Source organism: Ambystoma mexicanum, chromosome 6p (genome assembly GCF_040938575.1).
Source record: "Ambystoma mexicanum isolate Mex_15411 chromosome 6p, UKY_AmexF1_1, whole genome shotgun sequence".
In the NCBI taxonomy this organism is placed as follows: Eukaryota; Metazoa; Chordata; class Amphibia; order Caudata; family Ambystomatidae; genus Ambystoma; species Ambystoma mexicanum.
Window position 1 is genome coordinate 122910197 of NC_090935.1, and position 15357 is coordinate 122925553.

General features: G+C 45.5%; 1 long non-coding RNA gene across 1 annotated transcript in view; it reads left to right on the forward strand.

Annotated features, from left to right (window-relative positions):
* The window catches only part of LOC138510888 (uncharacterized), a 159477-nt gene extending 151092 nt beyond the window's left edge, over positions 1-8385 (forward strand). Inside the window, exon 3 of the long non-coding RNA XR_011280443.1 lies at positions 8112-8385. This is a non-coding gene — a long non-coding RNA (uncharacterized lncRNA). The remainder of the gene's footprint in view (positions 1-8111) is intronic.
* The last annotated feature ends 6972 nt before the right edge of the window (positions 8386-15357 follow it).

Genomic DNA, 15357 nt, shown 5'->3' on the forward strand with positions numbered 1-15357 from the left:
CTTGCTGCAAAGGCAATACCGGCTCTCTGTCCTTACTAAGAAGAGAACTCACATCCAAGCCTGCATCTCTGCGGCATCTAACAACTCGGCTGAACTCATTAAAATCTGCAAGGAACTGGCCAATCCTGCTGCAGTCTTTCCCTCTCCTGTCCCCTCCCAGGCCCTCAGCACGGCACTGGCTTCTCACTTCATCTCTAAAACTCAGGACATCCTGTCCTCTCTTTCCTCCTATCCTCCCACTCCCCCCACTCCCTGCTCTCCCTCTGGCCTTCCTGCAGCCACCCCTCCTCCCTCCTTCTCTGCCTTTCCCCTGTTCTCCGGAGACAAGGTTTCTAGAAAAGTCCGATCTATCAAAGTCTCGTCAAAACAGGTTCACCCCTGTTCCTCCAAAACTATAAAGGACCACATTGACTCACTGGCTCCAGCCCTGGCCGATTTCTGCAATCACTCCTTCGCCACTGGAATCTTCCCATCCCCCCTGAAGCACTCCCTTGTGCACCCCTTGCTTAAGAAACCCTCTGCCGAGCCCTCCTGACAGGCTAACTATCGCCCAATCTCCGTCACTCCTATTCTGGGAAAGCTCCTTGAGAAACTAGCCATCTCCCAGCTAAATCTCCACACTGGATCTGTTGGTTGTCTTTATGATCATCAGTCTGGCTTCAGAGATGCCAGAAGCACGGAAACTGCTCTCCTGAACATTTGTGAACACCTGCTCTCCAACCTCGACTCTAACACCCCCTGCGTCCTCATCCTGCTTGATCTCTCTTCTGCCTTTGACACTGTTAACCATGCCATCGTGCTCAACCATCTCTGTGATAATCTGGGTATCACTGGTCAGGCTCTGGCGTGGCTGACTTCTTTCCTCTCTGACCGACCCTCCCGGGTCCAACTTGGGTCCTTCCTCTCTGAGATCTTTTTCTCTACCTGTGGTGTCCCCCAGGGATCTAACCTCTCCCCCTGGCTGTTCAACCAATACCTGGCACTCTTGGCCCACCGCATCGCCGCTCTCTGCCCCAATTTTCAGTGTTATGTGGATGATACCCAGCTCATTTTCAGGCTACCCTTGGCCTCTTCTTCTCCCTCTCTCATCTCTGAATGTATGTCTGCTATCCAGGAGTGGTGTGCCGCAAATGACCTCTGCCTTAATGCCAGTAAGACTGAGATTCTACTCATCGGCACACCCACTCCCTCTTTCCCTGTTGCTCTCTGGCCGGCCTCTCTTGGCCCTCTTCCTGCCCCCACCTGCAAGGCTAAAAACCTCGGGGACATCTTCGACTCCACACTCTCCTTCTCTCCTCACATCTCTGACCTCTCTAAGAAGTCACACTACCAGCTGCACCTCCTCAGAGGTATTCTCCCTTTCCTCTCCTTCCCCCAGAAGCTCACTGTCTCCAGAGCCCTGGTTCTCTCTAAGCTGGACTACTGTAACAGCCTCTATCTAAAACTGCCTGCCTCTACTCTCCACCCTCTGGAACTTATCCAAAACAGGACTGCGAGACTTGTCCTTGGCCTCAAGCCCAGGGATCGTATCTCTCCAGGACTGAAATCTCTGCACTGGCTCCCAGTGGCTGCGAGGATTAAGTTCAAAACCCTCTGCATTGTCCACAAGGCCTTCTGGGGCCTGGGGCCGAAATATCTTCAACTCTGTCTTCCTAAATATCTTCCTTCTCAAACTCTTCACTCATCCGCCTCCAACTCCCTCAGGGTCAGTCGCTTCTCCAAGCAACGAGTGGACGGTAGATCTCTGTCGTCGGCAGGAGCCTCCCTCTGGAACAGCCTTCCTGCCTCCCTTAAACTTGAAGAGGACCATCTCCGGTTCCGGTTCCGGAAGCACCTCAAAACCTTCCTCTTTGCTTCTGCTTTCTCTCTCCCTCTCCCCTGCTAAATTCTCGACTGCACACCTGCACTGCCTCCCTGGCAACCCTTGTACCTGGGGACTGTTTTCTGTAGCCCTACCGTCCCCTACCAGCACTTATCTGCACTTACCCTGCACTTGGCGCCTTCTGGCCGTTACTATCTTGTTATTCTACTATCCTATGTACTGCACTTCCCCTCTCCCCTCCCCCTTGCACTTTTCCCTTTCCCCCTCCCACGCACTTGCGCGATCTGAATGACACTTAGCCTAGTAAGATCGCTGTCTGTCTTCCCTTGTTCCCCCTTCCGTGCCTCGTCGCGCCTTGAAACACTTGTGTATAGGCGCGTTATAAATGCCATATCATATCATATCATATCATATCTTTTGGTACTACACCCCGAAAGCCGCAACATAACAACTTTTGTCACCCATGTCGGCCTCTTCAGGTACAAAAGACTAAGTTTCGGGGTGTCTTTGGCGGCGGAAACATTCCATGCAGAGGTCCACAGCATTATAAAGCACATTCTGAACTGTCTCAACTACTCGGACGACATCCTAGTATTTGGAACCGACGTGAACAAACATGACGAGACACTCATCAATGTCTGCAAGGCCCTACATGATGCCAATCTCACTCTAAACAGAGACAAATGTGAGTTCCGCAAAAACACACTAAAATTCTTTGGTCATGTCTTTTCAGAATCGGAAATGAATCCTGACCTGGACAAAGTTTCGGCACTGAATGACACTTCCACCCCAACCAATGTGACTTTCTGGGCCTAGCGAGCTACAGCAACCAATATATTCGGGACTTTGCGTCGGTCAGCGAGTGGACACATCAGGATGAAAAATTTGAGTGGACCAGAGACTGTCAAAAGGCCTTCGAGACAATAAGGTAAAGAGTCGCGCAAGCGGAAAACATGTCATACTATGACCCCAATAGGAAGACGGCGCTGACGGTCCACCCCAGACCCGTGGGTTTGGGAGCCATCCTAGCGCAACTCGACCCGCGGGAACCCTCACAAAAACACATAGTGGCCTACGCCAGCCGCAGCCTGTCCATCACCGAACAGGCGTACTCTCAAGCAGAGAAGGAGGAACTCTCCGTTGTATGGGCGTGCGAACATTTCCATTTGTTTCTGTACGGGAAACCGTTCCAGGTCGTCACCGATCATCAAGCCATACTATTTCTATACGGCAATCCACAAGCCAAAATGCCTCCGTGAATCGCCCGGTGGGGGCTAAGGACTATGCATTCGATATCATCCACAGGCCAGGAAAAGGTGAGAACCCCGCCGACTTCTTGTCGAGAAGACCACAGGGGGAGAGCATACCAGAACCATCATTGGCTGACAGATACCTAAGATACCTCGTCCACCAGACCACACCGGAGCGTGTCAGTATGGAAGAAATCAGAGAGACGGAGAGTGACCCAGCCTGTCGCATCATCTGTGAAGGGCTAGAGTCTGGACAATGGTGAAGAGCCAAAGAAAAGGGGAGAGCCGCAGAAGGCCAAGTAAAAGAGGACTTGGAATGGCTCTTACTAGTGAAAGAAGAGCTGGCAGAGTCTGAAGACCACCTGCTGCTCAAATACTGCAAACTAGTGATCCCTGAAGCCATGAGGGCCGAATGTCATTAATCTAGCCCACGAGACCCACAGTGGCATGGTCTCCACCAAACGCATGCTCCGCCAAAAGGTATGGACGCCTTAGTAGAGGCCGCACTAAAAGCTTGTCCCACATGCTGCTTCATCAGAAAATATGGGAGGCTGTCGCAGGTGACTTCTTTAGACCCATCGAAGGACGAAAGTACGTCTTGGCCGTGATGAATGAGTACTCACGATATCCGGATGTGCGGCTGATATCATCCACAGCTGCACACCACGTCATCCCAGCTCTCGCCCGCATGTTCTCAGTTTATGGAGTACCTAAAGTGCTCAAGACAGATAACGGGGTCCCGTTTTGCGGACATCAATTCACCCAATTTGCAGACTACCTCGGATTCCATCACAGAAAGATCACTCCCCTGTGGCCCCAAGCCAACGGGATGATCGAGCAATTTATGGCCAATCTCAAGCGAGCCCTGCAAGTCGCACGCTTATATGAACAGGTATTGAACCAGCTCCTTAGGGACTACCGAGGAACACCTCACAGCATGACAGGGAAGACCCCCGCAAAGTTAATGTTTGGGCGAAACACGCAAACACGCATCCCCCAAGCTGAAACAAGTAGCCCACACCCTGCGCTGGACCCAGAAGTCAGAGAGCGAGACGAAGCAGCCAAAACCCGAATGAAAGAGTACGCCGACACCCGCAGACAGGCGCAGGCATCCCAAATTGGGGTAGGAGACGTAGTGGCAGTACGTCAGCCATTAACCCACAAGCACACGGCTTCTTTTCGAGAAGAGCCCCTTTTTGTCACACAAAAGTAAGGGTCGATGGTCACCGCCCAAGGGTCCGGAGGACCGGTCACTAGAAACTCGTCTCATTTCAAAGAACTTCCACAAATGGGAACCAGACGTCTGAGTGGGAGAGTGCAGGCTCACCTAGACTATGAATCTGTCGACCCTTACCTAGGGGACCAGTGAGACTCAGAAGTACCAGAACCAGACGAAGGACCAGAAAAAACTGAAAGCGGAATGTCACCGAGGCCAACCCCGGCACAGCCGCAACGAGCCCGGAACAGACCTCACTGATGGATCGAGGAAATGGACTAGAACTTCATCAGACCGCCGCCTGTTGCGAAGAGTCTGGTAACTCTTTAAAAAGGGGGGGGATGTCATGTTGACGTGTCCAGGACAACAGGGGCAGGAGGGAGAAAGGGCGCAAGGAGAAACGATAAGTGACGCGGGAGGGCGGGGAAAGGGCAGTGGAAGTTTGTATGTTGAATAAAGAGGCACGCAGTTTGCAGCTCTCCGTGTCCGCCTTTTCCTTGCTGCGACACGCGCGCCGTATTGCGCCAGGCCATAACAGTACCCCTATCTGGAACCCTTAGGTGTTCCAACGCGGATTGGCAAATGTGCAGAAGATAGGACCCCTAGGGATTTCAGGATGCCTGCATGCTAGTACTGAGCAGTCTCAACTAACATCCCTTCATGGGCTTTGAATTCAACGTTAGGGCTCTTTGAGGCTGTGTAATCTTTAAAATCGAGTTTCTAGGTACTAGATCCCTATGCTGAGCCTATCCATCTCCACCTCTCTTCGTCCTTCGCTGTCCATTTCATCCAACTCTGTCCTCTCCAGTGCTTCTCTTGTCCACCTCTCCTTCGTTCTCTCTTTTGCCCTCTATGCTTCCTTGTTGCTCCACCAAATTCCCTCTCTTCTTCCTCTATCTTCCCACTCCTGCCTTTCCATTTCTCCTTTATGCCACCCTTTTCCCTCTCTATAGTATCTCCCTTTCTTCAGCTTCTTGCTTTCTCCTTTCCACCCTGCTCTGCTCCAATGCTGCTCCCTCTGCTCCTCTAGCTCCTTTTCCCTCTCTCCGCTACTTCACCTCTATGCTGCACTGCCGTGCTGTACCCAGCGCGTGCACCTCCACGCCTCCCCTTTGCTGTAAGCCATTTTTCTGTAGATGAGCAGGGTTGTGACCAAGTAATTTCATTGTCTTACTGCCCTCAGCTGTGTGAAGGTTAGGAGCATGGCGTGGATTGCATATGCCTGTGCAGACTTCTGTTTTCTCAGCTGATCGGCGCTAACTAGTAGACCGCCCCCACAGCCCAGGCAGCTGAGGATCTAACACCTGTTCATAATCTTGCATGTTGCACCTTTCAGTGAGGGCTGCTGTGTCTTCTATCCTGCAGTTACATAAGGCATCCATGTTAGCTCTCGGGTAGAGGGGGCAGGGTCTGTATTACTTCTTGAGAAGCGCGTTTAGAAGCTCTGCCTCTCTACAAATAGCTTTCTCTGACACCACTATGCGCCTCGCAGACACATGAAGTGGAAAGTTTGCAAGCTCTTGAGTTGTCCTCCGTTACATGTCTTTATAACGGGGCATTTTATATCGAATGCACTTATATCGAATATTTTACAACGTAAAACATAACTATTTTTTGGGGGGGGTCCCCCCAAACCCCTGTTTCCCACCCCTAAAAACCCAACCCGACCGTTTTCCGAAAAGATTTAACCCTTTACCCCACCCCCACATAGATTCTCATTATATTTTTTCGTTGTAAAAGTTTTGGTATAAATGCATGTCTATATAACAGTTTAGTTATGAAGACTGTATATCTTGTCCTCTCAACTATCTTCCTTATCTTTCCTCTGTGCTGATGTTCCTTCCTCAAGTAGCAGAAGACTTGTACAGTTAGATTGCACTCAAAAGGCCAAGGAGACAGTGAGGGGCCTGCGCCATCTGTCCCCAACATTCTCAGGGGTTTCTATCATGGAGCGGCTGGCAGTATCGGGCTCCCACCAGGGTCCAACGCCCTAACTTCCGGCCTATGACTACATCACCAACAAACAAAAAAAGCATTGGGCCTCATTACGAGTTTGGCGGTAGCTGTGCTGGTAAAACCGCCAAACTCGTGAAATTACCGCCACCCGGTAATGGGCAATTACCGCGTAGGGCTCAATGGCAATGGGGAGGTCGGTTGCACCGGCACCATTCATGAATGGTGCCGGTGCATCCGTCGAGATATGCTCACGGGTACCGGTCTGCCCGCCAGGTCAGACCTGGCAGACAGAAAGGCATCCGCAAGCACAACTCGTAGTTTGCCAGTCTGATAACAACGGTGCCGGTAGCTTACTGGCACCGTTGTTAACTGACCGGCAAACTCATAATGAGGCCCTTTGTATTGAAACAAACACATCTTTCTGCTTGGACCCATCCCAACTCTTGACCTTACAGCAATCCACACTTTTTAAGTATTCGGAAATCCATGTTGAACCTGAAGCCCATTACTTCTCTGCATACAAAACCATCTCTTCTCTTTGCCCATGGCCTTCCCCTGCTCCTTAGTGGAAGACTGGCACCTCTTTCCAATAGGGTTGCAACTTGGGATCTATGTAACATTAATGTCATGTCATTGCTATTTTGGGTAATCAGAAATTAAATGCATTTTATGCTTTCCCTTTTCTTTCTTTTGATATTATATAGGATCAAGTAGCTACAAAGCACAATACATTGAGTGCATCTGTACAATACATAGAATGCCTCTTCATAGGTTTACATGACAGAGATGTTCAGGCTGCAGTCATTACTGTCACAGCTGTCCAGTCCAGGGTGAGTTGTAAATGCTCCAAATTAGGTACTGATGCTTTCTTTCTCTTCGGTCAGGATACACAGGAAGCAGCATATGTCCCCTTGTTTTATTTCCTTGTCTGGATTCTAGTGCTAGCCAGAATCTAGGACAGAATCCTCAGCACGTTCTGCTCCTCCCCGGCCAACCTTGAGGCATGGAGAATGGGCTGCTGCCCTCAGACTCGGTCAGAATATTATAAACCACCTGCCTTCGGATGTATCTCTCTTGCTTCCCTCTGCTCCATTTCTCTAAGTGTATATTCCAGGTCCAGCTCCTATTTACCATTTTGTTCTGCGGTTTCTTTGGACTGTTTCTCGCTCCAGCTCGAATCTTTCTCTCATGATCCTTCGATCCTCCTCTTTGATCTCTCCGTCCTCCCCTCCAACCTCCCCCGTCAAGCTCCTTCTCTCTACTCCTCCTCAATCTCTCCCTCCTCAAGCTCCAACCTCTCCTTCGTACAACTTTTCGTCTCCTCCTGCCTTCTTATTTTGTCTGTGAAACTCTGCTTATTCGGTTTCCTTTCAAACCGCCTTGCCGTGGTCCTGACCTTCCCCTCTTTATACCGGGGACTGTGGGGAAATTGGGGCGCTGATATGTTTATCGGGGACACCTGTGGATATAGAGTTGCATATACTAGGATATTACCCTCCGGATGCTCAGTTGAATCAAATATTGGCCCTATTGCTCAATGGAGTGTTGGTGTCAGGTGGCACTTTCATGGCATCAACCCTACTTTACCTTGGCTTCAACATGCTTTCCTGTGGAGTTGAAACCTCTCATGCAAGTCTGATTTCCCTGCTTATGTGTGGCTACCTCTTGTCAAAGAGCATTGAGCATCTGGTGTTACAGCATGATAAGAGTAGAAGTAGGAGGTAACCAGTTTTATCATGATGATTTCTAGAGTAATGCTACATGCAAAACGTCTAATATAAAAATCACTGTCTGTCAGTGAAAAGGACTTGAGCGTTGGCTTTGCCAATGTATGTTTTGATGTGATCCTATTTTCTATTCATAACAGGCTGCATTTCAAGAAGAAGGTGATCTGCGTGGACCCTGAAGGGCACCCTTTGCATAGGTTTTGCAAGCACGGACGCAACCAAAGACAGAGGGTTTGCCAAAAGCTGAAGACGCTTGTTCCACGGGCAAGGACAGTCCACACCATGCTTCCTTGGTAGACACTTCAAGAAAAGTTGGAGTATCTGTGTACACTCATCAAACATAAAAACAAAAGAAATGTTTGCTCTGAGGCCTATTGGCATGTGGTGAGTAATGAATATTAAAATAAATAAATAATATAATAAATACAAACCGATTGAATTTCGTTTTCCTTTGCTGGCTGACTGTAAGTCTCTTTCTTCAATGGGGTTTGAATGGTGTTTGAGCTGTCTCATGCTTAATGTGATGTCAATAACTTAGACATTAAGGATTGAACAAATATGTGTTTTAATGCTGTAGGTCTTCTCAGCTCAGATATTCTATAAAGGTAGCCCTCCAGATGAGCCTACCCAGAGGTTACTCCCAGAATTGGAAACAACAACTATCTGCATTGTTTTCTCTTTGAAAAACACACTTAGGTATAACTGAATGTAAAGGAGAATTTCCTCCATCAGCACAATCTAGGCATTTTAAAAATAATGTGTTAAGGACAGGGAGGATGCACATAGATGCTAACCTAAGGGCAAGAGCAATGGGTCCTCCTCCTGCATTTTCTCCACTCTAGAATATGCAGGATTGTGCCTGGTCCACTCTACTGTGAATTGGTAGACTGACTGTTCTATCACGCTCGCTCCATTTGTCCATTTGTTGCGGTTTATTACGTGATCACACTCAACCCAGGGAAGTCCTTTCCCCCAGTCGAGCTGGCGCAGAGCAAAGCACTAATATTCTGTTAAGGCTCAATTTGGTAAGGCCTCCAACCCATCTTGCACCCAAAACCAACAATTACCCACTGCCACAATGGACTAGGAACCAGGCCGGTGTGTAGTAAGAATATAGATTTATTAATTTATTTAAACCAAATTTGAAAAACAGACTAACATTGACCACCAATGCTGTAGTAAAACAAGAACAAAAATAACTTCTGTAATGGCACCGAACAGAGATAATATTAAGATATCCAGTCACAATTTCCCACAGCTTTCTTTTCAAATCACCCACCAATACAGAAATAGAACAATTCAAGGTAAGTGATTGCTGATTGGGTTATGATACTTTTTATCTCAGCAAACCCCACCATCCAAACATCAATTAGACTTGATCTCTCTGAATTGAAGGCAACTGGCAGAAAGTGGAACACAAGGGAAAAATCGTTTTGGGTTCTGATAGCAAAATGTACTCTTTGGAACAGAGATTCAAGGGGGAAAAACACGTTTTTCACTTATTACTACAGGTGCAATATGAAGGAAAGAAAATCAGTTGGAAAAATCGTTTTGCCACACCTAAAACAACAGGCAGGGCTTTGTGGTTTGGGTCAGAGCACAAGGAGAACGAAGGAGCAAATTTTGTTTTTTTCCACCACACATGTAAAGGAAGTACACAGCTTCACACTTCTGATTTAAAATGAAATGGAATCAATGGGTAATTTCGTTTTGCACCGTGCACACGCACTTGGAAACAGGGTTTTGGGGATTCATTCTTTTGGATTCAGGACCACCCCCTTCTGTACCGAAGTCAGGGGTTTTCTTACAAATAGTCAATCAAATATTTGTCTATACAGGCTCAAAACATACTGAGAGAAGCATGTTAGTTTTGAATGCTAACAAAACACATCCCGTGATTTCTATAAGGGGAATTCATTGATTTACATTAATTAAATATGCTAAGGATCTACACAGACAGACAGGGTATTTCGCTATGGGGAAATAACTAAAAGAATACTTGAAAATGCAGGGCCTACACAGTCCATGGCTTTGGGATAGTTTTACTTACAGGAGAGGCCTTGTATTGGGCATCAGGGAACAGCTGGGCACCTCTGCGGCAGCAAGGGTGTCAGTCCAGGATAGTCCCCTCTGGCTCCTCCAAGGAGTCCCAGTCGGCTTCTATGTATCCTGGTCCCTATCTCCAATGCAAGATTTGGGGCATCTCTGCTTGGGTGTTTCTCGTAAGAGTTCAGCAGCAGGTCACCTCCTGGAATAAATTGAAATAAGCCCAGTTCTGATGCAAACTGGTCTTCTTATAGGGCAAATGACATCCCAACTTGTTGTGATTCCTGAGGAAGGGATTGGTTGGTTCTCTTCACCCTCCTCCCACCTGTGTGCTAATAGGACAAGTTGAGGGGTGTGAGTTAGGAAAGCTGGGGGAGGAAAAAGCTTTGTCATCCCAAACTGACATGTGGGTTTGGCATGCTTATACTCGGATAATCTATCAACATGGCAAGTACCCATCATTACATCTATGGATATTTGTTTAAGAGCTACATTTTAATGCAAATCAGATGGTGCTAATCTGAAGTCAGCAAACCCTTCCTGTGCAGAGATACAGTTTTTCTGTATTTACCCAGGAGCCACATCAGTGAAAAATATGACACTTCATAGTTCACATGTTAATTTTGTCCTACACTCTCACACCAATGTTCCAATCCCTCAGAATCATGGGAAGGCCCAAATCAAATTGTCCTGACTAACTTCTGTTATGTTTATCACACAAACATCATTTTGACAGGGTTCAAAAGGGATTACTGTCACCTTTAATAAAAGTCTGGAATGAGCGTTGCAGCATTTACGCTGCCCTTATTATGCCATGAAATATATTGTTTCTATTAATCAACCCCAGCTTCACAGGCTTCGCTCACTCTAGCCACCACCTTTGTTCCTCTAAGTTTCATTTATCCTTAAACATGTGACCAGCCAGATGCTGGCTCATGTTTATCTTAGCCTATCCGTCCTTGGCCTCCCAATGGTCCTAGCTTTAGCTTAATGCACATTTGATGGGAGTTCTGACCTCAAGTCACTTTTGCTGAAAATAAAGAGACAATGTTTTATCTATTTCCACTGTGGTTTCCATCAATGGCAGTGTATTTCCTTGTATTTTTAATCAATGTTGACAACCAGACCTCCCTCTCCGGGACAAGCATAGGAAAGCTCTTTGAGGGTAAAGTATCATTTGAGTAGAAATGCCCAGCTGCATGTACAATTCTGCAAGAAATGGCTTTTATAGTTACACACAATACATTTTACATGAAGCATTTTATAAGGCTTGTGGGCCTTCTATCCATGTATAATGTATTTCCTTTAATCTCACAGTTGCAAAAGACATGCACATCACTTCTTGATTGTCCATACACAGGGCTGTTAAATGAGAACACCAGGTTCGCCTTGAAACCAAGTTAGAACTTTGCATACTGTCATATGGATGAGGAAAAAGGAAGTTCTTTTATTTCTTATAAGTGCAATAAGCTTGGTTTCTATTTGGATTTCTGGATTTCTGGATCGCAATCTGGTATTACATTGAAGATAATGTGCACGTTGCTATCTGCCTCTTTAAGTAAAAAGTGTAGCTTTCCATGGATTCAGTAAAACAGCATTTTCAGCCACATGTCTTTCACTTTCCTTGCTGAAATGCATCTTGCATATCTTCACACTGTTGAACTTCTAAGCATATGTCTCTGTCATTTGAGATGTAGGCCTGTCTTTTTTTCAATAGGCCTCATGTCTGACATCACCATTTCGCTCTGGCTTTAGACTTCAATGGGACACAACAAATCACACTGGCCTCTTTATTCATGGTATTCAGGGGCTACATTTTAACCCACACGCCCCCCCTCTTTGATTCCAGTGTTACAGAGAGAAGAGCGAGGCGAAAGTGGGGTTTCTGTTTCCTTGTGGCCTTGGTTCATTCCAGGAATGTCCTCGTCCTGAGGGAGTGGCTCTCTGGTCTGCATCCACTCTTTTCGGACTTTGGGTTTTGATCCTGGACCCCTCCCTTTCCGTTAACTCCGGCCTGTAGAGTCAGGGTGTTATTTAATCTGCTGAGAATGAAGGAGAGGTTAAGTATTTTATACAGTACTAATTTCCCTGGTATGACTTACATACAAATTGACAACCGAACAAGCAGTTACACAATACTTTTCACTTGACATGTACAATTCAGAACCTGATCATTACTTTTTGTACATTCCTGATAAGTGTAATTTGTTTTACTCCCTGTAAATGTGTGATTTTCTGCATCCGTTTTCCATTCTTTACTTTAATTCTTCAGATACGTTCCTGGGCTCTACCCTCACTGGGTTCTTCAATCTGTTGCAAAGTCTATTTGGGATTAAAGCTTTTCCACTGATTAATATGAACCCATTTCTCTTCCGTATGTTCTCCTTTGGTGATGCAGATCTTATAGGCAAAATGTGAGATTTTATTGACAATTTCAAAAGCACTGTGCTAAAACGGTTTACAATGACTTTTTCAACACCAATACCAATATGTCGAACCAAAATTGTCGAATTTATTTTTTTTAATGCCTTTTTTAAAAACATCTTTTTTTTCTAACTAAACAAAAATAAAACCCTATAAAATAAAAACAGTAAATTCGAAGAAAAACATTTCGGCCCGTTTGGTTCGACATATTGGTATGTCGAAAAAAAAATGTTAACATATTCACTGGTTACCTGCTAAAACGGCAGAAGCTTCCGCTGTTTGGTCTGGTTCCTTTGGAAATTGTACAGGTAGACCCAGTCACCTACTCTTTGATGATTGTTTTTCCTTAAACCCTGCCATCACCAGATCACCGTATAGAGTAGGCCAGTCCAACATATGGCCTGCTGGCCACAATGAGGCCCGCCAAGCCATTTTTTGTGGTCCTTGCATCCTAAAACAAAATGTTAACACAGCACACCAGTTTCACAGTTTCATCCCTCCATCCGATTGCATTTGAATCATTGTTAATGTTCATTTAACATGGGAGTTTTTCATGCATTACAATAGCTTCTTTATTGAAAAACTGTAAGCAATACTTAAGTGTTGTTTAAGCAAATAAAATAAAAACAAGGGTTTAATATAAAAAATACTTTGGAAAGCATGAATGAATGATTGGAAAACAGGAGCAGGAATTTACCTTTTTGGTTATATAAATGTGCGAGAAAGTGAACAGGCATTTGATTTCAAGGCAAGGAAGGATAGCTCAGGGGCAATGCATTTGTCTTGGAAGCAAGATGATGAAGCGCAAACAAGGTTTGAATCCCGATCCACACTTAGAAACCGCTCACTGGTATTAAGCGTGTTATAAATGAACAATTAAAGAAAGTAAGTAATGGGGAAATCATCTTAAATATGACTGTTCATTTTTCAATTCTCGTTTACTGTTACAGTGGCATTCATAAGCAGTTGTGTTTAAAATGGCCTGCTTCGAACTAATTATTTCTCATCTACATGCTCAAAGTTCCTAGCACTTTGAATACCCCAAAAGTAAGCTTCTAACATGTGCAACATCAACCAGATTCTGAGCTGGCTCAAGGCAAACACACACACGTAAAACAAACACACGCTTCATGGGCATGTTGAAAGGTCATTGTTCAGTATAATGGCAATCTTTTGATCCTTAGCTAGTTTTTGTCTGCTGGTGTCCCAACAGCGTCCAATCAAAGAGTACTTTAAGGATGTGCCATCTCAGACAAGCACCACAGGTTCCCATCGGCAACCAACAAATATGAGGCACCTTCAAAGTGCACAAGCAGCTGTCAGTGGGGTCCACTTAGAGGGCAGTTAATGCTTGAAAGATTGTGTCTAATGTGTGGGACATGACACTTTGTCCACAAGTTTACAGTCTGTGAACAATATTGTTTTTCAAACCGTTTCAAAAATTTGAAATCCGCATTTGCATTGAAGCAGCCCAAAGAATAGTGACGTATCGACTCGTTTTCAATGCATTTCAGAAATGTTAAATAAAATGCTTCGAGTATTTATTGCCTCTTAGCTAAATAATTAATTATCATTACTGCGATAAGGGTCTGCAGTAAATGTCTACAAGTGTGACTCTGACACAGCCAATCATCCGGGGAATCTCCTCGACTGTACTCAAGCACTTTGCACTGGATCATTTCCTCTGGCATGGAGTCATCACTCACTCACACTCTAAGTTCATGTTGCTAACCTGTCCTGTACCCTGGCAACGCTCAACGTCACATTTTAAAACCTATGCTAGGGCTTAGGCCCAAAACAGCGTTCTATTGGCTGTTGACATGTTGACATGACTGGGAAGGAAGGAATACAGGGCGGGAACACCTCTGACCTCATTGTGTGCCCAGGGTTGGACTGGGGCATACAATTGTCTCGGTCACCAATGAAAAAGTGGGTCATAGTTGCAAATGGCAATTAATTCCTTTTGTGACAGACTGTTTGAATAATTCCCAAATGAGAGGTTTATTAATAAAATGTGATGCAAATCGTGCATTTTAAAGAACATTTATTCAGTATTACTGGTCAAAACTAGGAGCAGCATAGTGAAGTAACCTATCAAACTGGCTCACATGGGCCAAAAAAGTGGCCCAGTTTGACCCAAAAAACTGGCCCATAGTAGTGTTTGGCATTTGTAGGTACAGGCATTCGCCTATTGCCCTAAATGCCAGTCCAAGCCATGCATGCCTCACGTTTAGAATGTAGTACGTAGGTCTGATGGAAAAGAAAGCAGAGGGCAGTATTTGTTCCTGCCATCACACTGCATTTCAAACGGAAACGCAGGTAAATGCTGGGGCAGTTTCAAGGCAGTGGATGTTAGGGGAAGAAGATTGACTTGTGTGCATTTGAACTGTAAAGGATGTTATACAATAGAATCTATTGTATAACATATTTTACAGTTGAATAGATCACACACTTTTTTTTACCATATATTTCACTTAAAGACGACCCACATCCCTTGTCCACAAATTCCAACAATGATGCGGCCTATACATACACACTCAAACACACAGACATGCAACCCTCAGACGAGGTTCTGGTGATGTGTTTTCTACTGCGTTTTGGATAGCTTTATTTTGTCATATTTAGAAAATGAAATAGGAGTAAAACAGCCACAGCTGCCTTGGGGCTTTGAGCTGCATTTTAAAGGCAGGCAGAAGAGGTGTTCCGACCTTGTGACTCTACAGTTCAGGTCTGTGTATTCTCTATGCCTTGTCCAGAGAGTTTCATATTGGCTTGACAGTATGGTGCGTCGACTTCTTTCTCGTAGGCGAACTCTGGAGAAAATGGTATGTTCTCCCCCGCAAACATAACTTTTACATTCTAAAGTTAATGTTTAGAGATTTTTTTTTTTTTTAAAGTATTGGAGAAACGTGACTG